Raw genomic sequence first — 25,712 nt, forward strand, 5'->3', positions numbered from 1 at the left:
TTTTGAGAGAGAGACAGAGCACGAGCGGGGGAGGGGCAGAGAGAGAGGGAGACAGAATCCGAAGCAGGCTCCAGGCTCCGAGCCGTCAGCACAGAGCCCAACATGGGGCTCGAACCCATGAACTGTGAGATCAGGACCTGAGCCGAAGTTAGTTGCTCAATGGACTGAGCCACCCGGGCGCCCCAAGCAGTTTTTTTTCTTTAAAAAAGGTATTCACTGTATTGTTAAAAGTGTGAAATATAATTTAAAACACTAAACACGGGAACCGATAAATATGGGCTCTAACATTTGCTAATGCATATGTGAAGTGTTGATGATGATGATCCTATAGGCAGACGTAGACTATTCACTGCTTTTATTATTGAATTTTTGTGAATCCCAGGGTTTTAAAAATTATCATTAATAGATTAAGGAATTAGTGAAGTTACATACCTGAGAATGAAGAAAAAGAAGCCTAGATCTGGACCAGTGATGATAGTTGGTGGCGTATGAGTCATGGATGATGAATATGATGTGTCTGAAACTCTGAGGCCCAATTAAAAAACCAAATAAAGTCTCTTCTGTGTGAAGCGGTCTTATGTACCGATGTTGGGGGGGGGAGCAGGGCCCTTTTATTGGTTTATTTTCATGACTTTTGATTCTACTGTAATAAATGGCTAAAAGTAGAATCAATCTGCAAGTGTAAATGAGATTAAGAGGGCGAAGCATGTCTATTCTTTGTAAAAATTATTAACGTTTATTGAGAATATTAAAGTTTATTAAGAAATGTGTTTCCAGTGTCTTACCTCTTTGGCTAAGAATGATAGAGACAGTAAATCACAGTCAACATTCTCATTCTTAGTCTGTGTCAGGTTTGATACTGCCTCGTTTGTTTAGAGAAAATAATAAATATGACCCTAACGTACTATATTCCTAAGTGACAGACTAAGTGAAGTTAAAATAGTCACATCCACAGAGCGTCTCTCAATCTTGTTATGTGCTCTGCTTTTTATTCCTCAGGTGCACACACGTGAACTGATTAAGCACTTGGCTGTCAACAGGGGCTCCCCTGGTGGTCCTTATGTTGGTGCATGTAGACCAAGGTGAGGACTAGTCAAATCTATCTCTTGGTTTGGGTTGTTTGTTTAGAGTGTTCATTGTAACATTGTGAAATGGTATTAAGTATACTCAAAGAGGCCTAGCCAGTGCTTTGAGGATAAATATGGACTTGATATGAAATGTTCTGTTGATTAACAGGTATTTGTATCAGTGAAGATATTTAATGAAGGAGGCATATTCAGTGAGGCGAATGATCCTATAGATAGACATTAGGGACATTAAGGCTCTTGTCCTTGAGTATTTGTGATAGATAGATATTTATTTTATTGTTATCAGTGAATTGATGAATCGAGGAATAAACAAATAAAGACAGAAGGAAGGAAAGGGAAAGTCAAGGGTGGACCACTGATGACCACTGGTGGCAAATGAGTCATATCTGATGTCCATTCCTTCTGTTTGACGTGGTTCAATAGACACTTGTCAAGATTATACAAAGATCTTGTTCTTGGTCTTTGGGTTCGTGAATTTCACAAAATCTTATTATGAAGGAATAAATAAATGTATAAGTTAAAATAAGGAGGAAGAGACTCAAGTAGTGTTTATTCTTAAAATGCATAGTATGGGAAATAATACTAATATGAATTGAAATTGATATTAAATGGATTAAGTGTACTGCATCTTTGACTAAGGCTGATATAGACTATGATAAGTAATCATTACTTCTCTGAGTCAGAACTCTGATGTGTAATTTGTTAAGATGAAAATAATCTAAATGTTACCATTAATAAATAAATACCCAAATGACCATGTATATGACGGCTAGAAATAATGAATCAGTGGAGAGAATGTCTCAGTCTTTTTATCATTTTCTCTGCTGGCTACTCTTCAGAACAGATGCCCCAAGGAGATTTCAGCTTCTGTCATGGTAAAGATTGTCAAGAGACAATAATAGCATGGTAGCATGTTAATTAGGAACGACGAATGTCTGGAGCTCCAAGGTCCAACACAAAACATAGTTAGCTGAGTTCCTCTCTTGGAAATGATACTATAGACAGGTATCAGAAATATACAAAAATCATGTTTTTATTTGGGTTCATAGATTTGGATTTTATTATTACTGGTGGATCAATGATGGGACCATTAAACAAATAAAAAATAGAGAAAGAAGAAGAATATTACACATTGCCCAACATGGGTGACGCAAGAAATATTACCAATAACAATGAAAAGAGACACTGATGCCTCCCAAGAAATGAATGAATCTTTGCCTAAGGATCATATAAACTCTGATAAGTAAGAGTCAGTTGTATTTCCTGGGTTAGTCTCGAGTTTGTTTCCTCTGTTAAGAGAACAAAAATCTACATCATGAACATTTTACAGGTACCTGAATGACTAAGTAAATGAAATGTGGTTTGCAAGAGGCAATGGGATAAGGTCCCAGTGTCCTTCATCGTCTGCTCTGCTCTGTACTCTTCGGAATGGACGCACTCACGCTGATTCAGGCGCTTCCATGGTTACGTGCTTTCTGATTGCATACGTGTGTTTGGAGCATAGAGACCAATGTGAGTAGTGGTTGAAGTGTTTGTCTTTCTAGTGTCCCTTTTTTTTTTTTTAAGATGTTAACTATATATCGTTAAAAAGTACAAATTGTAATCAAGCAGGGGCAACTATGGAATTGATTCTATTGATTAAAAGGGGTTGATTGTATTGATTAATGCATACACGAAAAACGCTAATTAATGAGAGCCATACATCGATCCTTTTTGTCTCCTATATGAGAGTGAAAATGATCTTACAGATGGATTAGAGATATGAAGCCTCTTTTTGTGTTTTTGTGAATAAGAGGGTCTTAAAATTATTATTAGTGAATTAATGAATTAGTCGATAAATAACGTACAACTGAATGAAGGAAAAGAGGGACAATAATGGATCGATGATGACCACTGGTGGCGTATGAGTCCTATACGATGAATACATGTCTGGAACTCTGAGGTCCCAATGAAAGGCAATCTAGTCCAGTGCCCTTTGTGAAGCGATACCATTAGACAGATACCATGAATTTAAAGGGATCATGTTTTGGGTTTATGTTCATGCATTCTCTATTTTTAAGGAGATAATCAATAATGTATAAACAAGCAAAGATTAAGGTCAGGAAGCATTGTCCAATTACAAAAATATGTAGTGAGACAAGAAATGCCATTAATATATATTGAAAACACACTCCCATCCACCAATAGTAAATGATACAGAGGTGTTGCCTCTCGGGCTAAGGATTGTATAGCTGTAGTGTTAAATAGTAATTGGCAATGTTCATAATCCATGTCAGCGGCAAGGTCATTATTGTTCTTTTATTAGGAGAAATTAAATAAACATTCCTCCCAACTGCAGATTCCCGAAATGACCCACTAAATGAAAGATGGGATGCAAAGACCAGTGGAAATTAGGTGTCTAGCTTTTTGTTATCATCCGCTCTGTTCTCTGCAGAGTGGATGCACTCAAGTTGACTTAAGCATCTTCCATGATCACAAGTTCTATGGCTGCATCTATGTGTTAGAGAGTGGAAATCAAGAGAAGTAAGAGTCAGTGTTCTCTCAGTTTGGGAGGCTTGTTTAAGGGTATTCGCTGTGGTATTAAAAATGTGAAATATAATCAGCGAATGCCAACCATTGCCCCCAAATGCCATTAACGTGAAGCGTTGTGTTTATTAATCCATATACGACACATTGAGGTCAGTTAATGAAAGAAATGAATTGCTCGGGGAAATAATTCTATAGACAGATGTTACAGATTAGTTCATGCCAACCGTGCACTAATGAGAAAGAGTTTGAAATGAGCATGTTGGCTAATCCATACTCAATACTGAGGTCAGTTAGCAAAGCAGATCTAGACTATTTTCCCTGTAGAAAATGATTTTATGTACCAAAGTTAGGGGTATTAAAGCTATTTTTAAAAATCTCATGGGTATTTTTTATTAGTGAATTAATCTCTAACAAAATTATAATTCAGTGAAGGAAAAGAGTGATCTCTGGACCAATACTGAGGGCCAGTAGCATATGAGGCAAGGTTGAAGAAGGCTGATCTACAACTTTGTGATTCAATGCAAATCCAGTGCAAAAAGAAATCTAGTCCATTGCTTCTGTGATAAATGGTCCTGTAAGCAGTAGTTAGAGATATTCAAGAATATTATTCTTGGGCTTTTGAGTTTCACAAATATTGACTGCTTATTAAAAATTAATCAATGCAATAATAACTAAAAATGTATGAATGAAGGAAGGGAAAATAGGGCCAAATGTGGAATAGCTATAGCATATGTAATGAAACTAACATCATTACCAATCCATTTCTAAGGAACAGAAGTCCATTAAAAATTTATGAAGGCGTTTACACCTCATCAGAAGGGATGTGTGGACAGAGGTGTGTAATTGTTGATGTTCACGTTCTGTGCTGTCTTTGGCTTGCAGGTGTTTTCGTTTTCATTTTTTTTTTTTTTAATTTTTTTTTTTCAACGTTTTTTTATTTATTTTTGGGACAGAGAGAGACAGAGCATGAACGGGGGAGGGGCAGAGAGAGAAGGAGACACAGAATCGGAAAGAGGCTCCAGGCTCCGAGCTGTCAGCCCAGAGCCTGACGCGGGGCTCGAACTCACGGACCGCGAGATCGTGACCTGGCTGAAGTTGGACGCTTAACCGACTGCGCCACCCAGGCGCCCCTGTTTTCATTTTTTTAATTGAGAAATAGGGGGAAAGTTTATATAATATAATCAACTAACTATATTAAGGAGGCTCAAGCATGAACCAGTGACAAAATTGAGTCATATAACAAGTTATGATCAATCCAACTGGCTTCACTGTGTTCCATTGGTAATCATTCCACAGTGTATATGTAAATCCAAAGCCACATGGTACACTTCAAATAGATACAACTATATTTATCAATAATTTCTCAGTAAAATTGGAAAAAAAGTATGTAGTCCTTTGTCATTTATGAGAGTGAGCAGCTGGAAACAGTTATTATTAATTAGTGTTATCCCGAGTTTGTATACAACAGTACACATTTTATCATTATAGATTAATAAATAAGTTAATAACTTAATAATATAAAAGGGAACAAAGCACATGGCCAGTGATAAGCATGCGGTGATGCATGGTCCATCAGTTCTATTCACGTTTTGTCCCTCGTAAGAAACAAATCTCAGCTCTCTCCAGGTTGAGTCAGGGGAACTGCACAGGTAACACACAACAGCATTTTTAGTCTGGGTTTCATTAAACAGTTTTCATTATGGTTTAAAGTGAATAGTTTTGTCAATGTGTTTATGAATTAAAGAATGAATGAATGAATATTAAATCTATCGATACAGTTTTTTTTTAAGGTTTGAAGATTTTACATTCACTTTCATAAATATTTATAATTCCTTCTTGGGTTTGTACCACAGCGTATAAACATTCTTCTGTGGTAGAGATCTAAGTTGTTAATTCAATGAAGCAACTCATAGAAAGATGTAAGGTGTAGTTTTTGTATGTGCAGTGGATAGTGGGTTCATGGTTGTGCTTATATCTTTAAAGAATGTACAAGTTAAATGAAAAAGTAGGAAAGTTCTCCAAAAAATTAACCATCCTATGATCTATAGTTCTAGTTATAGAACTATCCTATGATCCAGCGGTTGTACTACTAGGTATTTACCCAAAGGATGCAAGAATACTGATTCAAAGAGGCACATGTACCTGATGTTTAAAGCAGCATTATGGGGGACGTGATGCATGGGGGACAAGAACAAAGAGGCAAACTATAAAACATACTCTTAACTCTAGAGAACAAACTGAGGGTTGCTGGAGGGGAGGTGGGTGGGGAGATAGGCTAAATGGGTGATGGGTATTAAGGAGGGCACCTGTTGGGATGAGCATTGGGTGTCCTATGTAAGTGATGAATCACTAAACTCTACTCCTGAAACTAATACTACACTATATGTTAACTAATTGGAATTTGTATAAAAACATGAAAAAAAAAAAAGAGCCAAGCAAGGGCTAGTGATGTGAATGGAATGCATTCTGAATGTGTCTTGTCGTTAAGTCACTTCTGTACTATTGAAGTTCATTTCAAAAGGAGATTTGGTATATTACATCCGTGAGAATAAATCTATAGCTAGACAGTAATTTGGAAGAATCTGATGATGGAATCCTGGGAATTTATTGCATTATTCTAAGGGAATAAATGAACAAAACCAGTAGATGACAGATAGGTAGGTAGATAGGTAAATAGATGAAGAGAGTAATTAATGCTGGATTAATTGGGAAAAATGTTGCAAAGTTGACATTTTTGTTTATACAATTGGGAAACATTGCAGTATATTAAGAAATCAGTAGGTTAAAGGTTAACCCCTCTGGGTTGGCGTGCTACAACTCACTTGAGTGAGCACCAAAATCACCTGCAAGAGTGGTTAAACTATAGATTTCCAGTCCCACCCTCAGCATTTCTGCTTTGGGAGGATTCAAGGTCGGGGGTGGGGGGGTGGTGGGGATCCAAGGATCTGCATTGCAAATATGTTCGCACAGTGATAATGCGTCATTTAGAAACAACGGTTTGAGAATCACTGCTTTAAGTCAGATGTATGTAATAGTTAATGCCCTTGCTTTGGATCAGTGGTAAGTACCAGGTTGTTTATTTTATTAAGACAAAAAAGAGAGGAAAACTAAGAAACAGACTCTTAACTACAGAGAACACACTGGTGGTTACCAGGGAGGAGGTGGTGGCGGGGGGGGGGGTAAAATAGGTGATGGGGATTAAGGAGTGCTCCTGCGATGAGCACCCAGTGTTGTAGGGAGGTGTTGAATCACTCAACTCCACACTTGAAACGAAGTAATAATAATAATAATAATAATAATGATGATGATGAAAAACAAGGAGCAAGGTAATAGATACATTAATTAATAAATATCTGAAACTTCAAGCAAATGAAAGGAGAAAGCATGATTCAATGGAGAAAATAGCTCATTCTTTTAATAACATCATCTTTATGCTCTGCAAACGGATGCACCTGAACTGATTACACATTCTGTGTAGACTCCAATGCTGAGGAACCAACGTTTATGATTAATTTTTAAAAAATGTTTACTTATTTATTTTGAGAGAGAGAGGGGGAGAATGAGTGGGGGAGGGGCAGAGAGAGAGGAAGAGAGAATCCCAAGCAGGCTCCATGCTGTCAGCACAGAACCCAATGCAGGACTCGATCTCATGAACCATGAGATCATAACCTGATCTGAAATCAAGAATCAGATGGTTAACCAACTAAGCCACCCGGGTGCCCCTAAAGTTTATGATTACTTTGATGTAGTATTACTTGGGATGATTTTATTTTATTTTTTAAGTTTTTATTTAAATTCCAGCTAGTTAACGTACAGTGTAGGATTAGCTTCAGGGGTACGGCATAGTGATTCAGTACCTCCATACGTCATCCTGGGCTCATCACAACGCGAGCCCTCCTTAATCCCCATCACCTCTTTCTCCCATCCCCCACCCACCTCCCCTACTTGGGATGATTTTAAAAATAGATCAAATCCATGTCCCTCCTTTTTAGAACTCTTTAAATTTCTATTTCAGTGTCTCCCTAAACACTCCTTAACTGATAAAGTCGTAAACTATTTTTGTTATGAGGACGAAGCACATAGGAGATGGAACTAGTAGTCAGTGTCTTAGCTCTGATGGGAGTGGTCTAGATATATAAATATGCAAATTACACGAAAAAGGCAAACCATGGACCAATGATGCGAATGGAATGCATTCTGATCTATTATACCTTATGATCAAAACATCTATGATGTACTGAGGTCCCGTGCAAAAAGGGATTGAAGTGTTTATACCTGTGGGAGTGAGCCTATATAGAGATTACAGTAATAGTCAAGGATCATGTTCTTAGTCTTTGGTGCTTTGTGGATTTTGCTTTTATTTCTTTTTGTAATTAAACTTTTTAAAATATTTATTTATTTTTGAGAGAGAGAGAGAGAGAGAGAGAGAGAGCAGGGGAGGGGCGGAGAGGGACAGAGTCACAGAATCCAAAGCAGGCTCCAGGCTCTGAGCTGTCGGCACAGAGCCTGATGCGGGGCTTGAACTCACGAGTGCTGAGATCGTGACCTGAGCCTAAGTCAGGCACTTGACCAACTGAGCCACCCAGGTGCCGCCATTTTGCTTTTATTTTACTCAATAAATGAGAGGAACAAATACGTCAGTGCATAAAGGTGAAAAGAGTGAGGCATATCCAACTATGAAAATACGTGGTGAGGCAAGAATTACTATGAATATAGCTTGGAACCACTGGACTTCATTAATAAAGAGATCAAGGGGGTTACATTTTGGGTAGGGAGAATACAGATGATGATATGTAATAGTATGTTCTTGCTTTGAGTTAGTGGTGAGTTCAAGTGGTTCATTTACCAAGAGAAAAAGAAGGAAGTACCACTATAAAATAATAAATACCCAAGTGACTAAGAAAACGAATCAGAAAAGTAGGTATTAATGGGAATATTGTCTCAGCATTTTATTACCTGCAGTGATAAGTAGAGGTTACTGAGTCGCGTAAAAGTTTTATGTTTGATTAATATTAAGAGAAAAATAAATAAATGTTATTATAAGTTAATAAGTACCTAAATGACTTTGTATATGAATGGTGGAAAGTCTGATCAATAGAGAGGATGTCTCAATCTTTCTAGCACCTTCTTTGCTTCATCCTCTTCAGAAGGGAGGCTGGAGCTGATTTCTGTTTACGCGCGATCAAGATTATCACATAGCCTCTGTGTCAGAGAAGAGACTAAAGTCAGTACCAGCCAAGATCTCGTTTTCATTCAGGTCATTTGTTTAAGGGCTTGTACAGTATTATTAAAAATTATTACATTAGTAAAAAAGTTGACTATTGTCCAATAATGAATAGGATATAAAACATGGTGATTGATAATGTGCAACATTGAGATTGATTAACAGAAGAAACATAGTCCATGTGGGAAATGGGTGTATAGGCAGATGCTAGGGACATTCAAGCATCTTGCCCTTGAGGTTGTTTTGTAAGTCATCTAATTTTTTATTATTGTCAGACAACTAATGATGCAATGGATAACAAATATAGACACAAATTAAGAGAAAAAAAAAAAAGAAAAGAAACCCCAACATGGACCAGGGGTGATGGCTGGTGGTATACAAGTCATGGACGGGATACAGGGATACAAGTCATGGACGGTAAGTGGATCAATGTTAGAACCATTTAAGAAATATAAATAGAGAGAGAATGAAGGACTGTCCAATTATGAACGTATGTGGTGAGGCAGGACATACTATTAATAAAAATTAAAAACGTTGATGCCCATTAAGAAATAAATGGATTGTGGGGCACCTGGGTGGCTCAGTCGGTTAAGTGTCCGACTTCAGCTCAGGTCATGATCTTGCAGTTCGTGAGTTCGAGCCCCGTGTCAGGCTCTGTGCTGACAGCTCAGAGCCTGGAGCCTGCTTGGATTCTCTTTCTCTCTCTCTCTCTCTCCTGCTCCTCTCCCTTGCTCGTGAGCATGCTCTCTCTCTTCAAGATAAAAAATTGAAAAAAAAAAAGGAAGAAAATGATCAAGGGTATTACTTCTTTGGCTAAGAATTACGCAGACACAGGTAATTAAAAAGCAATTTTTAAATTCTGGATCAGTTACAAGTTCAAGGTTGTTCCCTTTGTTAGTAGAAAAAAAAACATATATATGTATGTATATATATATCTATATATATAAATGAAAAATTAACATACTCATAAAAATTGAGTAAATGAAATGTGGAAAGGAAAGGTAAGTGTAGATAAGGGCTTACGTTTCTTTATCAACTTCTCTGCTTTGTACTCCTCAGAATGGATGCACTTGGGGTGATGTGAGCATCGTCCATGGCCACGAGCTCTGTGGTTGCATGTATGCATTAGGAGCGTGCAGACCCATGTGAGTAATAGTCAAAGTTCTTGTGTGGCTTTGGGTGGTTTGCTTAAGAATATCCACTGTATGTGAATGAATGACTTAAGAAACAGTTTAGAAGTGAACGGAGAGAAAGCCCGCCAATCCTGGACCGATGATGACGGCTGGTGGCGTATGAGTCATGGATGATGGTGAATAATGTGTGTCTGAAACTCTGAGGTCCAACCGGGCATTCTCTTTGTTTGACAGGATGCTGCAGGCAGAAGTCAGGACTATGCGAAGATCTTGTTTTTGGCCTCTGTGTTTGTTCATGCATTTTCATTCCGTTATTATAATTGGAGGAATGAAAATAAGCAACAAATAGACAAAGATCCATACGGCAAAGCATGCTCTAATTATAAAAATATGTGGTGAGGCAAGACATAGTATTCATAAATTTGAAAAGAGTGAAGTCCGACAAGGAATAAATGGTTACATGACTGTTAAGTCTTTGGCTAAGGGTCATCTAGACAAAATAAATAATAGTCAGTGTTCATTTTCTGGGTCAGGGGCAACGTCTAAGTTGTTCATTTTCTTTCTTTTTTTTTTTAATGTTTATTTCAGAGACAGAGAGAGACAGACCATGAGCGGGGGAGGGGCAGAGAGGGAGGGAGACCCAGAATCCGAAGCAGGCTCCAGGCTCTGAGATGTCAGCACGGAGCCTGATGCGGGGCTTGAACTCACGAACCGTGAGATCATGACCTGGGCCGCAGTTGGTTGCTCAACCGACCGAGCCACCCAGGCGGCCCTATGTTGTTCATTTTCTTAAGAGAAAATGAAATATGTACGGGAGACTCTTCATGAGGGCTTGCCTAGGTCACTGAGAAGTGAAATGCAGAAGCAAAGGATCAATGACGAGGAGGCCGTAATGTGTTATCGTCCTCTCTGCTCTGTACTCCTCAGAATGGACGCACTCAAGGTCATTCACGCGTCTTCAGATTTATAGCAGCTGTGTGCTTTGCATCTGCGTCTTGGGAGCCTGGACGACAATGTGAGTCGTAGTCAATGTGCTTCTCTTAGATTGAATGTTTTGGCTTTTTCAAATTACTGTATTATTAAAAAGTGTTTAAGGTAATCAAGAAGCCCAAACATACCCATATCGCATTATCACCGATGTGAACCAATACGATGTTAACCGATATGGTAAACACTGAGTTCAGTTAATGAAAGAGTTCATTCTCAGTGGAAATGATCTTATCGATAGATGTTAAGGCGATTCAAGGATTTTGTGATTTTTATTCTGGCGACTTGTGTTTATTTCTATATTAGGTAGTTAATCAATAAACATACCAATCAACAGATAGAAAAAAGAAGCCAGTCCTGGACCAATGATGATGACTGAAGATGGCATAGGAGTCATGTGTGATGAATGCTATGTGTCTGGAACTCTGAGGTCCAACAAAAACAGATCTGTTCCACGTTGTTGAAATGGGCCTGTACGGATGTCAGAATATACGAGGGTCTTGTTTTTGGTCTTGGCTTTTATTCGTTCTTATTCTACAAATATAATCAGATCAGTGAAAATAGCAATAAACATATTACAAATAAATAAAGGTGATGGGAGTAAAGCATGGTCTGATTATAAAAATATGTGGTGAGATATGAAGTACAATGAATGTATTTTGCAAACATTGATGGTAAATGAAAATAAATGGTACAGGATGTTTCCCCTTTTTCTGAGTATGAGTAGCGGTCCATGTTCATACTCTTTGTCAGCAGCAATATTGATGTTATTTGGTCACTTAAGAGAACGTAAGATAGATATGATCACAACTTACTAATTGACCCCATGGCTGAATAAACAAAGGTGGAATTAAGGGCCAAGGGAGAGGATGTCTTCATCTTTTTGTTGTTGTTGTTCTTCTGCTCTTTTGTACTCCACAGAATGGATGTGTTCCAGCTGATAGAAGATCATCCCTGGTCGGGTGCACTATGTTTTGGGGAGCATGGAGACCAGTGTGAGTAACGTTCTGTGTTCTTCTTGGCTAGACTATTGTTTTAGAAGAGATTTTCACTGTATTATTAAAAAGCATTAAATATAATCATACGAAATGAATGAAATCTTACCATTTGGATTGACATTGATGGGGCTAGAGAGTGTTATGCTAAGCGAAATGTCAGTCCGAGAAAAACAGTTACCATATGATCTCAATCATATGTGGAATTTAAGAAACAAAACAAACATGGAAAAAGGGGGTGAGAGAGAGAGAGAGACAGAGACAGAGGCATACCAAGAAACAGACCCTTAAGTGTAGAGAACAAACTGATGGTTAGCAGAGGAGAGGTGGGCGGGGGTTGGGTGAAATAGCGGATGGGGATTAAGGAGGGCACCCGTGATGAGCACCGGGTCTTGTATGGAAGTGTTGAATCACTATATTGTACACCTGAAACTGAATGTTACATTCAGTTACACTGAATGTTAACTAAGTGGAATTGAAATAAATACTTGAAAAAGTTATTTAATAAAATCAAAGAAGGTGAGACATACCAGTGTTAAATATCAGATTAATATGAAACACTGTTGATTAGCGCATATATGAAACACTAAACTGAGTCAATGAGAGGAATTAGGTCTCAGTGGAAATGATTGTGTAGATGGATGTTAGAGATACTAAAGAATATTATTCTTGTTTCTTCGTGTGATTTATTTATATTTCTTTATTAATGAATTAAACTATGAGCGAATGTAGGTGGTCATGGAGAAAGAAAGCCAGTCCTGGACCCACCAGTGACAATGGGCATATATTATGGAGATGTGTCTGGAACTCTGAGGTCCAACACAAATGGAATCTGGTCCAGCCTCCTTTATGAAGGGAACCTATAGATGGATGTCAGGAATGTGCAAGGATTTTGTTCTTGGTCTTGAGTTCATGAAGCTTTAAAATATTATTATGAAAGTGTCAATGGAAGAATAAATAAACATATATAAATGACTAAAGATGGGAACAATGAACCTTTTTTCATAAGCAAAATAAAATATATCCTAAGGAAAATACATATTAGTGTAAGGAATGGATAAAAAAAGGACTGTGTATATTATGTATTTGACTAAGGGTGATTTAGACAGTGATAGGTAATAATCAGTATGTCTCTCAGTCAGGTATTAGTTTGAAGTTTATTTTATTAAGGAGAAAAAGAAATAAATATTACCAAAAACTAATACATGCTCAAATGACTATGTAAATGAATGGTGGAAACTATGGAGACAATAACTCAATCTTTTATCACATTGTCTGCTTGTCTCATATTTAATCATATCTTCAGAGCGAATTCATTGAGCTGGTTTTAGTATCCATGGTGATTAAGACTGTTATGTTACCTTTGTGTTAGAAAAGACACCAAGGTGAATAACTGTCAAAGATCTTCCCTTGGTGTGGGTGATTTAAGAGCACTCACAGTATTATCAAAAAGTAATAAATACCATCAAAAAATTAACTATGGCCCAATGACAAATGTGATATGAAATATTAATGTTCGTTCATTGATAACGTGCAACTCTGAGGTTGATTAGCGAAAGATATAATCTATGTGTTATATGATTCTACAGATAGAAGTTAGTTAGGTTTATTCAAGGGTCTTTTTCTGTGATTTTATGAATTGCGTATTTATATGTATTATCGAGGTATTAGCAATTCAATCATTACAAGTGTAGAGACAGATGAAGAGAAAAAGGTCCAAACACAGGCCAGTGGTGATGACTGGTGGGGTAGGAATTGTACACGTGAGTGTTACCTGTGTAACTCTGAGTCCACGTAAAGTAAGATGTAGCCTATTTTCTGTCGTAAACGATCCCATGGGTCAATGTCGAAATATGCAAAGCTCACATGCTTTTTTTTAGAGATTATTTTATTTATTTTGAGAGAGAGAGAGAGAGTGCAGGGGATGGGGGCAGAGAGAGAGGGAGAATCCCAAGCAGGCTGGAGCCTGCTGTCAGCACAGAGCCCAACATGGGGCTCGACCCCATGAACTGTGAGATCATGACCTGAGCCGAAGTCGGACGCTTAACCGACTGAGCCATCCAGTCGTTCCACCAAGCGCATCTTCTTATTTTAGATTCATATGTTCAAATTGATTCTTATAAATAAACCAGCAACCAAACCAGTAAAAATGTAAAATACAGATAAATAAGGTGAAACACTGTCCAGCTAGGAATATATGTGGTGACACGGAAGTCTTGCTAATAAAATTGAAAACATTCCTGCTCATTAATCACTAAAAGGAATAAGCATTTTTGCCTTTTTTACTTAAGAATTATATAGGCACTGACAAATAAGAGGCATTTGTATTGTTCTTGGTCAGTGTCAAGCTGAAGCTTTTCTTTAGCTAAAACAAATACCTCATTACGAAAAATTAACGAGCGTCCCAATGAATAAATGAAATGCGTTACAGAAGAATCAATGGAGATAGGACCTGAAATTTTTTGTTTTCTGCTCTACTTTGCACTCCTTAGAATGGGACCCGTCGAGATTTAAGGATTCTTCCACGGTCACGTGATCTCGGGTTGCATTCATGTGTTAGGAACATGGAGACCATGTGAGTAATAGTCAAAGTTTCAGTCTTTGTTTCAGGGTGTTCAGTGCATTATTGAAAACTGCAGAGTATAACTGATGAAATCCAAATAGCCCACTGAGAGAAATGGGATTAGTATGAAGCATTATATTGATTAATGAATATAATAAAAATTGAGGATAATTAATGAAAGTGATATTGACATGAGAATGATTCTAAATAGATCCTAGGGATTTCTAGGCTCTTTGTGGGTTTCTGCGAATATTTTTAAAATTGTGATTACTGAATTATGAATTTATCAATAAATAATCTAGAAACAAATGGTGACAAACAGGGACAATATTGGATCGATGATGACCACTGGTGGCGTATGAGTCGTATACGATGAATACGTGTCTGGAACTCTGAGGTCCAAAACAGATGAAATCTAGTTCATTGTCCCCATTTGATGTTGTCTAGAGGCAAAGATCAGGAATATATAAAGATCGTGGTTTTGGACATTATGTCCTATTTTTATCCTTGGATAAAATCCTATTTTTATCATTGGATCAATGAAATGATTAATACACAAATGTGTAAACAGATTTAAATGAAGAATATGAAGCCTTGTCCAGTTATGAAAATATGTGGTGAGGCAAAAATTACTATAATATAGTAATATATTAATTATATTACAAAAACTGGTATCCATTAGGAAAGAGATGGTTATGAGGGTGTTACCTCTTTGGCTAAAGTGGATGGCCAGTGTTAAGTGATAGTGTTTATTTTCTTTGGCATGGGCAAGATCGATATGGTTTGTTTACTTACTAGAAAATGAAATATATGTTGTCCCAAACCACTACCTACCTAAATGACTGACTGAAAGTTGGAACACAGGGATGAATGAACCCAAGGTCTCAATCTTTTTATCATCCACTCTGTCTTGTACCCCTTAGAATGGTCGCACTCGGCTGAATTAGACTTTCCACCATAGTCATGAGCCCTATGTTTGCCTCTATGTGGTAAGAGCATGGATCACAATGTGAGTAATAGTCAAAATTCTTTTCTTGGTTTTGTGGTTTTTCAAAAAGGTTTTCCCCGCCTTATTAAAAAGTTATGAAATATAATTTATGATTGCCGGCATTGGCAAATAATTAGAATGAGGTTACTATGAAGCATTATGTTAATTAATCTATGTAGGAAACATCGAGGTCAATTAATGAATGGTATACGTTGTCAGCGAGAATTCTGTAGACGATATTTGAGATATTCAAGGGACCTATATCGAGTTTTTGCGACCCCTCCCTAGGTATTGTTTGATTATTATTAGTGAACTGATGAAATAATCAATAAACTATGTACACATGATTGAAGATAATCAGGGACATACCTGGATAAATGACAGCAGGTGTTGACATATGAGTCTTTGATGATGAACCCTACGGGTCTGGAACTCTGAGGTCCAGCACAGAAGAAATCCAGTCCTTCCCCCACCCCCCCCACCCCCCCTGCCCCATTTGCAGTGATCCTTTAGAGAGATGTCAGGCATAAGTGAGTTCAGGTTCTTGGCCTTTGTGTACATGAACGTTTAAACGTACCATTATAAAAAATAAATAGGATTAATAACATATAAACGAATAAATATGAAGAGGGCGAAGCATTGCCCCTTGCCAAAATATATAATAGGTAAAATGTTAATGTAAGTCAGAATGGAAAATAAAAGATTCACGTGTCTATGTCTGAGTAAGAAGGAGGTGGATAATGGAAAGTAATAGTTACTGAGTCAGTTATGGCTTCAGCAGTTGATTTATTAAGGGAAAAATCACAATAATGTCATCAATGCCGAAATGGTACGAGCAAGGAGTTGGGGATATATGAATCAATGGAGAGAATATCTCGATATTTTTGTCATCTTGTCTGCTTGTCACTCTTCAGAACAGATGCTTGAACTGATTTCAGCTTCTGCTGTGATCAAGGTTGTCATGCTTCCTTTGAGTATGGAAAGAGGTGAAGGCCAACCTGGTCAAAGTGGCTATCTTGGAACGGGACATTTGTTTAAGGGTAATCAGGGTATCATGGAAGAGTACTAAATTAATAAAAAATTATCCATGGCCTCATGATGAATGTGGTAGGAAACACCATGTTAATCAATAAAAAATGTGCAGGATGGAGGTTGATTGAGACAAGAGTAACAGTCCATTTGGATAATGATTCTGTAAACTGATGTTAGGGATATTCAAGGATCTTATTTTTGGCTTTTTGTGAACCATGTATTATTTTTATAATTATCAATGAATTAATTATTTAATTTGTAAAAAGTGGAAATGAAGTAAGCGACTCAGTCGTGGACCAATGATGGCCAGTGGCGTAGGAGTCATGGACAATGAAACTATATGTCTGAAACTCTGAGGTCCAACACAGAACATAATCATTTGGTCTGTTCCTTCTGTTGAAATTGTTCTCCACAGAGAGATGTCAGGAATAAAATCTTATTCCTGTAATTTTTCATAGCTACAGATTTGTTATTATTAATGGATCAATGATAGAAACCATCAAGCAGATATAAATAAACATATAAGGAAGAGTAGGGTGAGGAATTGTCCAAAGACAAACACATGTGGCAAGGCAGATGATATTATTACTAAAAGTTGAAAACACTGATGCCCATTAAATAAATAGATAAAAAGGTCATCTCTTTGCACACGGTTGTATAGACATGCCTAAGTGAGAGTTGCTTTAGTGATTGAGTTTTTATAAGATGAAAATATTTAGAAAGAAAAAATAATAAATACTTAAATACTGGGTCAATGAAATATAGAAAGCAAGGATCAATCCAGATTATGTTTCGGTTTTCCTTATCATCTGCTTTGTTCTGCACTCCTCAGAATGAACTCCCTAGAGATGATGCTCCATGGGCATACGTTCGCCTCTGTGTAATAGGGAGGATGGAGATTAATGTAAGTAATAGTTGAAGTTTTTTTCTCAGTTTAAGTGGGTTTAAGGTTATTCACTGCATTATTAAAAAGTGTAAAATATAATTAAGGAAGGCAGCTGTATCTCAGTGTTAAATATGGGATGTGTGAAACACATTGATTAATGCACATAGGAAAAGCTGAGGATATTAATGAGAGAGCTATATTGAGGTGAGATTAATTCTGTATTTAGATTTGAGACTTCAAGCCTCTTTTTTAAAATTGTCCTGCTTAAAAATTATTAGTGAATTCATGAATTCACTAATTAGTGAGTTAGTGAATGATTTGATCAATAAACAAATACGAATCTGTGTAGGAAAAGAGGGGCCATATTGGATCGATGATGACCACTGGTGGCGTATGAGTCGTTCGCGATGAATACGTGTCTGGAACTCTGAGGTCCAACAGAAAATTGGTCTAGGCCATTCCTGTTGTTTGAAGGCATCCTATGGACAGATTTCAGGAATAAATAAAGGGTTTATTTTTGGTCTTGGTATTCATGTATTTTTGTTTTATTATTATAATTGGATAAATGTGAGAATCAATAAATACATAAATAAACAAATATGAATAGCGTGAAGCATTGTCCAATTATAAAAATATGTGGTGAGGCAAGGAATACTATTAATATTTTATGGAAACCTCGAAGTTTCATTAGAAATAAATGGTATTTGACTGTTACCTCTTAGGTTAAGAATGATGTAGACAGTGTAAGTTATATAGACAGTGTTCGTATTCGGTCTTAGTGGTAAGATCCAAGTCGTTTGTTTTCTTAGCAGACTAAATATATACACTAAATTGATGATTGCCTAAATAACTATGTGAACGTTGAAGCAGAGCTCCATGGAGAGAATGTCTCAACCATTTTATCACCTGCTTTGCTTTGTACTCCTTAGAAGAGACACACGGAACCTGATTTAAAGATTCTTCCTTGATCTTGAACTGCAGGGTTGCATCACCTGTTTTAAGAGACTGGAGACCAGTGTAAGCATAAACAAATTTCTCTGTGTTGATTTGGGTTGTTTGTCTAAGGGTATTTACTCTAGTCATGAAATCATTGAAATATAATCAGAGAAGGCTATCTTGATCCTTACTGATAAATAAGAGATTTATGGGAAATATGATATAGATTAATGCATGTATGAAAAACTGCTACGTGACTGAGATATAATGCTGCGAAAATGGCTCTAGAAGCATATTAGGGATATCAAAGCCTTTTCGGCGTTTGTCAATAATAGAGTTTAAAAATTATAATTAGCGAATTAATAAATTAATAAACAAGATAGAAATAAATGAAGAGAAAGTGGTCTTTTCTGGATCAATGATGGTAACTGCCGGTGTATGAGTCCCAGGTGACGAGTAATCCGTGTGGTCCAATACAAGAACAATGTGGTCTTTCTCTTCATTCATTTTCACTTCTTATTATAATTGAACCATGAAAGAAGCAATAAACAAATATATGGATCAATTGAGAGAAAGTCTCAATTTTTTTTTATCACTTCTGTTCGGTACTTTTCAGAATAGAAGCTCAAGGTGATTTCAGCCTCTCTTGTGATCAAGGTCACCATGTTTCCCTTCTCTAGGAAAGAGCCCAAGGCAAGTAATAGTCAAAGTTCTTTTCTTGGTGTGGGTCATGTGTTTATGGGCTTTCGTGGTGTTTCTCAAACATAATAATTACAGTGAAAAATTAACCATGGCTCAATGATAAATATGATATGAGACATTACGTTGATTAATCGATAACATGTAACATTGCTACTTATTAATGAAAGAGGTGTCTATTTTGGCAATAATTCTATAGGGAGAAGTTAGGGATATTCAAGTATCATGTTCTTTGGTTTTTATTAATCGTGGATGTATTTTATTATTCCCAGTGGAGGTATGACTTAATTGATACAGATATAAAAATGAATAAACTCTAAGGGAACCAGTGGTGATGACGGGTCATGGACGGTGGATAGTAGGTGTCTGGAACCCTGAGGTTCAATACAATAAATATTCTGTTTTCTCTATTTACTTGATCGTATGGGTAGATGTCAGGAAGTATAAAGATCATGTTCTTATTTTGGATGAATACGTTTAGATGTGTTGTTATGAATGGACCAATGATAGAACCACTAAAGGAAATATAAATAATAGAGTAAGAAGAAAAGGCAAATTATTGTCTAATTAGGAACGTAACATGGTGAAGCAAGAAATCCTAACAAAATTTGCAAACACTGATGCCCATTATGAAATAGATGTTTCCAGGGTGTCTCTTCTTTTGCCAAGGATTATATAGATATGAATAATTAAGAGTCGGTTTTATTATTCTGGATCAGTGTCAGGTTTGAAGGCTTCCTTTTTGTTAAGAGAAAAAAATCTACATTATGAAAGATTTATAAATTCCTAAATGAGTAAGTTCAATGTGGAAAGCAAGAATCAGTGGGAATAAAAATGTCATCATTTTTTTCTGTCATTATTGTGGTTTGTACTTCTCAGAATGGACACATTCAAGCTAATCAGGCATTCCTCCCTGGTCGGTGAGCTTGGTGACAGCATCTGTGTGTCAGAAGCACAGAGATGGATGTGAGTAATGGGCAAATTTCTTGTCTCTGTTTCAGTGATTTCTTTTTCAGCACATTCAGTGTATTATTCGAAAATTCCATATAGAATCACAGAAGGCCGATTGTGGCTCTGTGATAAATACTGAATTTTATAAAACAATATATTGATTAATGCACGTATGGAAAACTGATGATGAAAGAAAAGTGAGACTAAGTCTGTGTTCAGTTTAAGGACACAAAGGCTCCTTTCGGTTTTTGTGAATAATAGGATTTTAAGTTATTAGCAAACCAATGATTTAATCAAAATACAAAGAGAGTATCACAAAGAGAAGAGGGACAATATTGGATCGATGATGACCACTGGTGGCGTATGAGTCGCATACGATGAATACGTGGAACTCTGAGGTCCAAGAGAAAATTAATCTAGTACATTCCCGTTATTTGAAGGCATCCAATAGACAGGTGTCAGGAATATACTAAGATCTTGTTTTTGGTCTTGGTGTTTGTGCGTTTATATGTATTGCTATAATTCGATACATGGATTCTATAAATATTCTAGAAATATCTAAATAAAAATGATGAATGAAGTGAAGCATCGTCTAATTATAAAAATATGTGATTAAAAATAAAAATATGTGGTTAGGCAAGAAATACTATTATCAGACTCTGAAAACCCTGAAGTTCGATTAGAAGCAAGTTGTACAAGACTGTTACCTATAGAGCTAAGGGTGATACAGACAGGAGGAGTTACAGACAATGCTCATGTCTGGGTCAGTGGGTTTGTTTTCTTAAAGGAAAAAATATATATCCACCAAATTAATGATTGCCCAAATGTCTGACTACGTGTGAGGGAAAGGCCAAGACCAATGGAAATAATGTCTCAACCTTTCTTATGATTTGCTCTGCCTTGAACTCCTCAGAAACAGGCACGCTGCACCTGATGTAAGGATCCTTCCCTGATCAGGAGCTCTAGGATTGTTCTGGAAGGAGTAGGAAGATCAGTGTGAGTAGAATCAAAATTCTTGTCTCGTTTGGGTGGTGTGTCTAAGGGTATTCACGGGAGTAATGAAAAAATATGAACTATACTCAAAGACCATGAACTGTGTTCTGGTGGCAAATATGGGGTTAAAATGAAGTATTATACTGATTTAAAGCATTTATGAAAAACTGATAATAAATATGACAGATATAATAATGTGGGAATGGTTCCAGATACATTATTAGGGCAATAATAGGGAAAAGACTGTTTGGAGTTTTGGTGAATCAAACAGGTTTAAAACGATAATGAATGACTTGATCAATAAGCAGTATAGAAATGAATGAAGAGAAAGTGGTCTTTTCTGGATCAGTGATGATAACTGCCAGCGTATGAGTCGTGGATGATGAAGGATACGTGTCTGGAACTCTGAGGTCCAAGGGATGTGGTCTTTCTCTTCATGAATTTTCACTATTATTATGGGATCGATGAAATATCAATGAGGAAATATATAGAAAATAACATAAGTTGTAGTAACCTTGCCCTATTTTAAAAATACGTGGGGAGGCAAGAATTACTATTGGTATAATTTGAAAACGCTGAAGTCCAAAAGAAATAAACAGTATGTGACTGTCACCTTTTTGGCTAGGATGATACAGACAGGACAAACAATAGACAACGTTTACATGGTAGGTCAGTGGGAAGTTCGAAGTGGTTTGCTTTTATGAAAGATAACGAAATAAATATGCTCCAAGAATGATTTCACAAGTGGCCGACTAAATGAAGATCGTAGAGCAAGGGTCAGTGGAAGAATGTCTCATTTTTTATCATGTTCTCTGTTCGGTCCTCTTCAGAACGGATGCTCTAGCTGATTTCAGCTTCTGCCCTGATGAAGAAAGATTGTTGTGTGGCCTGGGTCTTAGGAGGGTAAGCCAAGGTGAGTAGCAAGAGATTTTGTCTTGGTGTGGGTCATTTCCCTTAGGGTATTCACAGTGTTATTAACAATTCATAAATACCGTCAAAAAGTAAGGTGTTGCCCAATGGTAAATACAGATAGGAAACATACCGATTAAGTGATAATACTTAACGTGGAGATTGACTGATGAGAAAGAGATAATCTATGTTGGCATTTATTCTATAGATAGAAGTTAGGGAATTCAACCTGCTGATTCTTCAGTTTTTGTTAGTTATGTATTTTACTATAATCTATGAGTTAATGATGTAACTGGTATAAATGTCGAAATGAATGAAGAAAAAGTGGGTCTTTTATGTACCTGTGATAATGACTGGTGGCAGATAGTTAGGGACGCTGAATGAGGTCCAGGTCAATACGTAGTCTTTCTCTCTGTTTATTTGATCCTAAGGACAGATTTTTGGATAGTACAAAGAATGTTTTTACTGGGTTCATAGATTTAGATGTATTATTAGAAATAGATCAGTAATAGAACCATTGAAGATATATAAACAGCAGATAAATACAAAAACGTGAGGCATTGTCCAACTTTGAAGACCTGTTTTTAGGCAAGAAATATTAATAAAAATTGTGAACACTGACACCCATTAAGAATTAAATGGATCGAGAGTGTCACTTCTTTGGCCAAGGGTCATTTAGACATGAGCAGTTTAGAGTCCATTTTATTGTTCTTGATCCACCTCAAGTTTGAGGATCTTTGGTGCTGTTGTTGTTAAAAGAAAAAAAAAACAATGTTATGAAATATTCACAAATATCTGAATGACTGAGTAAATGAAATGTGGAAAGCAAGCATCAATGTAAGTAAATGTTCTGTTTTATTTTATTTTTTATCACCAACTCTGCTTTTCATTTCTCAAAATGGACACACCGCGAGCTGATTTAAGCAATATTCCGTGGCGGTGAGCTCTGTGGTTGCATGTCTGTGTTAGAAGCACAGAGAACCATGTGAGTAATATCAGATTTCGTGTCTTAGTTTCAGTGATTTTTTTTTTCCAGTGTATTCAGTGCATTATTTGAAAGTTCTATGTAGTAGAATCACAGAAAGCCAACTATAGCTCAGTGACAAATACTGAATTTTATGAAAACATTATATTGATTAATGCATGAATGACTAACAGCCTAATTTTAAAAAGATATATATATTGATGTGAGGATCATTCTATTTACAGATTAAGGATATCATGATTTTCTTGGGTTTTTGTGAATGAGGGTTTTAAAGTTATTAGTAGTGAATTAATGAATTAGCCGATAAACAATATAGAACTGAATGAAAGGAAAGAGGGACACTACCGGATCGATGATGACCACTGGTGGCGTATGAGTCGTTTACGATGAATACGTGTCTGGAACTCTGAGGTCCAACAGAAATGGAATCTGGTTTATTGTCCTGTTGGAGGTGATTGAATAGATAGATATTAAGAATATACAAGGGTCTTGTTTTGGGTTCTTATGTTCGTGCATTTTGTTTCAATTTTTATAATTGGATCAATGAAATAATCTATAAACGAACGCATAAATAAATAAAGATGAAAGCAGTGAAATCTTGTCCAATTATAAAAATATGGGGTTAGGTAAGGAATAGTATTCATGTATATTTAAAATGCTGATGTCAATAAGGGAATGTATGGTGCAAGAGTTGTTATTGGAGGACGCTACAGTTATTGATAAGTCATAGTCCACGTTCATATTCTTTATTAGTAGCTAGATCAATATTGTTCATTGGCTTATAAGACAATAAAATTCACTGCTTAGTAATTGACTAAATTCAAGATGGAATACGAGGACCAATGAACATAGTATCTCCTTCCTTTTTATCTCTTGTTCTGCTCGGTACTTTTCAGAATGGACACACTTGAGCTGATTTAACGTCTTCCACGATTATGGAGCTCTATGGTTGCCTCTATATAATGGGAGGATGGGGATTAATGTGAGTAACAGTTGAAATTATTTTCATGGCATATGTGTTGTTTTTCTTTTAAGGCGATTCATTGTATTATTGAAAACTCTAAGATATAATGAAAGGAGGCACTGTATCCCAGTGATAAATGTGGGGTATGCAAGCTGTTATAATGGTTAATCCATGTGTAGAAGACTGAGGATAACTAGTTAAAGAGATATTGATGTGAGAATTATCAAAGTAGAGCTCAGGGAGGTATACGTTCTTTTGTGAATTATAGAATTTAAAATTATTAGTGATTTAATGATTTACTCGATAAAAAAATTAGAACTGAATGAAGGAAAAGAGGAACAATATTGGATCGATGATGACCACTGGTGGCGTATGAGTCGTTCACGATGAATACGTGTCTGGAACTCTGAGGTCCAACAGAAGAGAAAACCTAGTTTATTCCCATTGTTTGCAGAGATCCTGTGTGGACAGATGTCAGGAATATATAAGGATCTTGTTTTTGGTCGTGGTCTTCATTCATTTCCTTTCAATTTTTATAATTGGACCAATGACATAATCAATAAACAAACATAAATAAAGATGAAAGTGATGAAGCATTGTCCAATTATAAAAATCTGTGATTATGCAAGAAATACTATTAACATACTCTGAAGTTCAATTAGAAGTAAGTGGTACATGATTCTTCTTACATGTATGGCTAAGGATGTCATGGACAGTAGAAGTCATAGGCAAATGTTCAGCTTCTGGCTCAGTGGTAAAATCAAAGTTGTTCATTTTCTTACGAGAAAAAATATTTAGACCAAATTAATAACTGAACAATAACTGGTTAAATAAGAGATTAAAAGCAAGAGAGAGAGAATGTCTTGACTCGTTTTATTATATGCTCTACTTTATATGCCTCAGGACAGACCATTGGACCTGCTTTAAGGATTCTCACCTGATCAAGAGCCCTTGGGTTGCATTTCTGTACTGGGGAGACAGGAGACCCATGTGAGTAATACTCAGAGTTCTCATCTTGTTTCTGGTATTTTGTTTAAGGGTAATCATTGTATTAATACAAAGTATGAAATATCATCAAAGAAAGCCACCTGTGTCTCAGTGACAACTATAGGATTAAAACGAAGCAATACATTGATTAAAGTGTTTATGAAAAACAAGACACTTGATGAGAGAGATATTGATGTGTGCATGATTGTATGCATATCGTGCATAAGAGTTCCATCTTGGAGTTTTGTGAATCATATAGTTTTAAATGGTAATTAGTGAATTAATGAATTAATCAATAGACAATGCAGAAATGGATGAAGAGAAAGTAGTCTTCTCTGGATCAGTGATGATAACTGCCAGTGTATGAGTCACGGGTGATAAACCATACGTGTCTGGAACTCTGAGGTCCAACACAAAAGAGATGTGGTGTCTCTCTTCATGAATTTCCATTCTTTATTATAATTAGGTCAATGAAATATCAATGAGGAAATATATAAAGAATAAAGTGAATTGTAAAAACACTGTCCAATTTTCAAAATATGTAAGGAGACAGGAAATACCATTAATATAATTTGAAGGCACTGAAGTTTAAACAGAAGTGAATTGTATATGACTGTCACCTCTTTGGATAGGATGATATAGACAGAACAAATTATAGACAGTTGTTGTTTTTTTTAATTTTTTAATGTTTATTTATTTTTGAGAGAGAGAGAGAGACAGAGCATGAGCAGGGGAGGGGCAGAGAGAGACGGAGACACAGAATCCAAAGCAGGCTCCAGGCGCTGAGCTGTCAGCACAGAGCCGGATGCCGGCCTCGAACCCACACACCACAAGATCATGATCAAGCTGAAGTCAGACGCTGA

At 36.6% G+C, this 25,712-nt stretch overlaps 3 long non-coding RNA genes, 12 other non-coding genes and 4 pseudogenes across 35 annotated transcripts in view; all 19 read left to right on the forward strand.

The window, feature by feature from the left end:
- LOC109274563 (uncharacterized) overlaps positions 1–1,983 on the forward strand; it is a 61,815-nt gene extending 59,832 nt beyond the window's left edge. For all 15 annotated transcript variants that reach the window (XR_008417326.1, XR_008417334.1, XR_008417322.1 and 12 more), the window contains 2 exons: positions 1,000–1,082; positions 1,933–1,983. This is a non-coding gene — a long non-coding RNA (uncharacterized LOC109274563). The remainder of the gene's footprint in view (positions 1–999; positions 1,083–1,932) is intronic.
- On the forward strand, positions 462–536 carry LOC128773293 (small nucleolar RNA SNORD113/SNORD114 family). The gene has a single exon (XR_008417568.1). It is a non-coding gene; the product is annotated as a small nucleolar RNA SNORD113/SNORD114 family (small nucleolar RNA).
- Positions 1,437–1,508, forward strand: LOC128773326 (small nucleolar RNA SNORD113/SNORD114 family). Its single transcript, XR_008417596.1, has one exon. It is a non-coding gene; the product is annotated as a small nucleolar RNA SNORD113/SNORD114 family (small nucleolar RNA).
- A 52-nt stretch (positions 1,984–2,035) lies between the features above and the next one.
- On the forward strand, positions 2,036–18,061 carry LOC128773066 (uncharacterized). 2 transcript variants are annotated; one of them, XR_008417339.1, is made up of 8 exons: positions 2,036–2,600; positions 9,117–9,258; positions 9,901–9,986; positions 10,902–10,989; positions 11,883–11,956; positions 14,449–14,531; positions 15,443–15,528; positions 17,372–18,061. It is a non-coding gene; the product is annotated as an uncharacterized LOC128773066 (long non-coding RNA). The 2 variants fall into 2 exon arrangements; XR_008417338.1 differs by lacking the exon at positions 2,036–2,600 and having other exon boundaries at positions 8,597–9,258.
- Positions 2,965–3,036, forward strand: LOC128773288 (small nucleolar RNA SNORD113/SNORD114 family). Its single transcript, XR_008417563.1, has one exon. It is a non-coding gene; the product is annotated as a small nucleolar RNA SNORD113/SNORD114 family (small nucleolar RNA).
- Positions 10,107–10,184, forward strand: LOC128773292 (small nucleolar RNA SNORD113/SNORD114 family). Its single transcript, XR_008417567.1, has one exon. It is a non-coding gene; the product is annotated as a small nucleolar RNA SNORD113/SNORD114 family (small nucleolar RNA).
- Positions 11,320–11,397, forward strand: LOC128773301 (small nucleolar RNA SNORD113/SNORD114 family). The gene has a single exon (XR_008417574.1). It is a non-coding gene; the product is annotated as a small nucleolar RNA SNORD113/SNORD114 family (small nucleolar RNA).
- On the forward strand, positions 14,851–14,922 carry LOC128773279 (small nucleolar RNA SNORD113/SNORD114 family). Its single transcript, XR_008417555.1, has one exon. It is a non-coding gene; the product is annotated as a small nucleolar RNA SNORD113/SNORD114 family (small nucleolar RNA).
- Positions 15,878–15,952, forward strand: LOC128773312 (small nucleolar RNA SNORD113/SNORD114 family). Its single transcript, XR_008417583.1, has one exon. It is a non-coding gene; the product is annotated as a small nucleolar RNA SNORD113/SNORD114 family (small nucleolar RNA).
- On the forward strand, positions 16,832–16,902 carry LOC128773307 (small nucleolar RNA SNORD113/SNORD114 family; annotated as a pseudogene).
- Positions 17,792–17,863, forward strand: LOC128773284 (small nucleolar RNA SNORD113/SNORD114 family). The gene has a single exon (XR_008417560.1). It is a non-coding gene; the product is annotated as a small nucleolar RNA SNORD113/SNORD114 family (small nucleolar RNA).
- Positions 18,062–18,347: 286 nt separating the features above from the next.
- The window catches only part of LOC109274564 (uncharacterized), a 28,118-nt gene continuing 20,753 nt past the window's right edge, over positions 18,348–25,712 (forward strand). For 4 of the 6 annotated variants that reach the window (XR_008417340.1, XR_008417342.1, XR_008417343.1 and 1 more), the window contains exons 1-5: positions 18,348–18,442; positions 18,978–20,026; positions 20,925–22,898; positions 23,795–23,880; positions 24,771–24,852. This is a non-coding gene — a long non-coding RNA (uncharacterized LOC109274564). The remainder of the gene's footprint in view (positions 18,443–18,977; positions 20,027–20,924; positions 22,899–23,794; positions 23,881–24,770; positions 24,853–25,712) is intronic. The other 2 variants (XR_008417344.1, XR_008417341.1) reach the window with 2 other exon arrangements.
- Positions 18,773–18,835, forward strand: LOC128773330 (small nucleolar RNA SNORD113/SNORD114 family; annotated as a pseudogene).
- Positions 19,382–19,445, forward strand: LOC128773328 (small nucleolar RNA SNORD113/SNORD114 family; annotated as a pseudogene).
- On the forward strand, positions 20,348–20,415 carry LOC128773300 (small nucleolar RNA SNORD113/SNORD114 family; annotated as a pseudogene).
- Positions 21,346–21,420, forward strand: LOC128773299 (small nucleolar RNA SNORD113/SNORD114 family). The gene has a single exon (XR_008417573.1). It is a non-coding gene; the product is annotated as a small nucleolar RNA SNORD113/SNORD114 family (small nucleolar RNA).
- Positions 23,244–23,315, forward strand: LOC128773285 (small nucleolar RNA SNORD113/SNORD114 family). Its single transcript, XR_008417561.1, has one exon. It is a non-coding gene; the product is annotated as a small nucleolar RNA SNORD113/SNORD114 family (small nucleolar RNA).
- Positions 24,208–24,279, forward strand: LOC128773280 (small nucleolar RNA SNORD113/SNORD114 family). Its single transcript, XR_008417556.1, has one exon. It is a non-coding gene; the product is annotated as a small nucleolar RNA SNORD113/SNORD114 family (small nucleolar RNA).
- On the forward strand, positions 25,186–25,260 carry LOC128773304 (small nucleolar RNA SNORD113/SNORD114 family). The gene has a single exon (XR_008417577.1). It is a non-coding gene; the product is annotated as a small nucleolar RNA SNORD113/SNORD114 family (small nucleolar RNA).

The sequence above is a fragment of the Panthera pardus genome, unplaced genomic scaffold (genome assembly GCF_024362965.1).
Source record: "Panthera pardus isolate Hobbes unplaced genomic scaffold, ASM2436296v1 HiC_scaffold_24, whole genome shotgun sequence".
NCBI lineage: Eukaryota > Metazoa > Chordata > Mammalia > Carnivora > Felidae > Panthera > Panthera pardus.